The following is a 2915-nucleotide window of genomic DNA, read 5'->3' on the forward strand; positions in this document are numbered from 1 at the left end:
CCAAACTTGTAGTCACTATATCACTTACTTGCTTATTTTTCTCCATAGCTTTGATCTCCATATGACATATTATATATTTTAATTTACCTACCTGTTTATTATTTGTTTACCCCTTCACCAAAAAACACCCAGTAAGTGAGCACCATTAGAGAAAGTTTTTTTTTTCTGTGTTGTACTTTATTCTCCAGCATCTAAAATAGTCATTGGTACATGATGAAAGCTCAATCGACGTTTACTGAATAAATAATAAATGGCTCCTAAACAAAGGGCACCAGACAAACAAATATTTTTTCTATTGAATGGCATCAATGACTGAACAACATTTGGATTCCCTTTTGCAACAATCTGAACTGAGATAGACTGAAAGAATGAGTCAATTGGCATTCAGATTTGAGATTTTCAGGATATATTGAGGTAGAGGCAGGTCTGTCAGAAGCCAAAAACATATGCAAGTTAGTAGTATGAGGAAGCAGAAAACATAGAAGGACCCCAACAAATATGTCCCAAGGAAATGTAGCTACCATCATTGAAAGAGACTGTGATCTGGACTTGAGTACAGGTACTCCCTTTGGCCTAGACATGCATCTCTTGTTCACCACAGTTCACACAACTACCACCTACTGTCTCCTTGTTTGTGAGAGCATTCTCTATTGTTCCTGTGCTATGATTCCCCTTAGGGTGTAGAAGTAGTTCTTCATACCTTTGTTACAAATAACAGTAGATGAGCTTTAGCTGGTTTGGCTCAGTGGATAGAGTGCCTGCTTGCAGACTGAAAGGTCCTGGGTTTGATTCCAGTCAAGGGCACATGCCTGGGTTGTGGGCTCAATCCCCAGTAGGGGGTGTGCAGGATGCAGCTGATTAATGATTCTCTCTCATCATTGATATTTCTATCTCTCCCTCTCCCTTCCTCTTTGAAATCAATAAAAATATTAAAAAATAACAGTAGACAAAAGAGAAAACTAAGATGACTGCATGGTTTTATTACATCTGACCCTCTTCACTCATTGAGGTTGCTTGCATTGTAGAGTTTGTGTTTGCAACTGCTGATCACCTGAACAGTTACTCTGTGGCTATGAAGAAATTATTCCTCTCAGAGATTTAATGACTCATCTACATGGATATTAACATTTTTTTAATGCAATGGGATACCTCTGCCTAGCTTTCACTGATGTGTTGATACAGAGAGTGAAGAGACTTAAATAAATATTTTACCCAGTAAAATATTTAGGGACTGTGTTTTACCCTATATATATATAATGTATTGCGCCAACCTCTTTGGCATAGGACTCAAGTATTCCCTGTAGCTCTGCTTATTTGACTGGAAACATGATAAGGCATCTAAATTCTGCAGGTATAGCCATTCCTAACAACCAATTTGATTTTTGATGGACAAAGAGGCCCAGGAAAGTAGATGTCTTTGTACCTGAGAAAAAGGAAATTCCAAGTAAGATAGACGTGCCCTAATCAGTATGCTGTGGGTATGACAGCATGCAAGTGAGTGATCTATTTTGTTCTGAACTCTGGCTCTGTCAAAGACAGAACACGGTTTACTAGAACAAATCAAATAAATGTATTTGACTCCTGTTTTGACGTTTGAAAACACTAAAACATATTGCCCATGCAACTCTCTGATTCCACATTTTTAATTTTGATTTTTTTCTTATAAAATACTGTTGTCAGATGAGAGTGCAAATAACAATCAGGGTAGAATTGTTTTCAATGCTTTCAAACATCATGGACAGGATAATTTCTGCATAGATATGATAATGTGGTAGATGTAGTTCAAAAAATTACAGCCCCGAAAGATTCATGGACATAGACAACAGTGTGGTGATTGCCAGAGGGAAGGAGATAAAGGGGGGGATAAATGGTGATGGAAGGAGACTTGGGATGATAAACACACAGTACAATACATAGTACAATGTATTGTAGAATTGTATACCTGAAACCTATATAATTTTATTAACCAATGTCACCTCAATGAATTCAATAAAAAAAATAATCACAGCCACCCAAACAATTTGGAAACCATGAGTATGCAATCAGTGGTCAAGTATTTCAATGCTCTGTTGTCCCTGTTTCTGTTCCAGGTACATGTGACAGCGCTACAGCTATGAGTGGAATTTTAAGGGGGAAGTGTGAAGAAATTGACAGATCCTATTCCTCTGTGCAGGAATCAGATGATGAAGTTTTTAGCTGTGACAGTGCTGACAGTGTTGATAGTGTCAATCCATCCACCTCTAATCATTCACTGGTGAGTATCAGAAGCTGTATAGCAGGTTGTACTTCAAATGGTGGTGTAGGGTTGATTCTTGGAGTTTCTGTATTTATCCACTGACTCTTATCTGCTCCAAAGTTGTTGTTTTTATCATACTAGACTTATTTGCAAACATTATATCATTTTGGTTAATATAGTCTCAGTAGTATACTTCTGTTCATCTCTATGGAGTAAGTATGAGAGGCAGAAATTAGTTCAATCCAAAGTAAGCAGATAGCAATTGAAAATGATTTCATATGTGCCTTCAGCTTTCTGAAATAGATCCATCCTTTTGAAACCTAATAAATTGAGATCCTTTGAACTTCTAATACTAATCTACTTATATAAAAACCCTGGGTGTAACATCTTGGCCAGAACCATGACCAACCAGAAGGAAGTCAGTCCTGCAGGGGTCATCTGTAGCTGTTTCCTAGAGGGTGAAGCTTCAGGCAGGAACTGGCCCTCAGGGCGAGTTTTCAGGCAGGAACCTGCCCTCGGAGCGGAGAGTAGAAGTGAAATGATTTGTCATGGATCTATTATTGAAGCTACCTTTGGAAATACTATATCTATATCAGTGGTTCTCAACCTTGGCTGCACATTAGAATCACCTGGGAATCCTTTTAAAATCCTGATTTCTGGGCCTCATCCTCCGGAAATT

General features: G+C 38.1%; 1 protein-coding gene across 2 annotated transcripts in view; it reads left to right on the top strand.

The window, feature by feature from the left end:
* The window catches only part of CSRNP3 (cysteine-serine-rich nuclear protein 3), a 195230-nt gene that overhangs the window by 13000 nt on the left and 179315 nt on the right, over positions 1-2915 (top strand). The window contains exon 2 of one of the 2 annotated variants that reach the window (XM_014545378.1): positions 2091-2254. The gene's annotated coding sequence lies outside the window, so the exon portion shown is untranslated. The remainder of the gene's footprint in view (positions 1-2090; positions 2255-2915) is intronic. The other variant, XM_014545382.1, reaches the window with a different exon arrangement.

Source organism: Myotis brandtii, unplaced genomic scaffold (genome assembly GCF_000412655.1).
Source record: "Myotis brandtii unplaced genomic scaffold, ASM41265v1 scaffold112, whole genome shotgun sequence".
Classification (NCBI taxonomy): domain Eukaryota; kingdom Metazoa; phylum Chordata; class Mammalia; order Chiroptera; family Vespertilionidae; genus Myotis; species Myotis brandtii.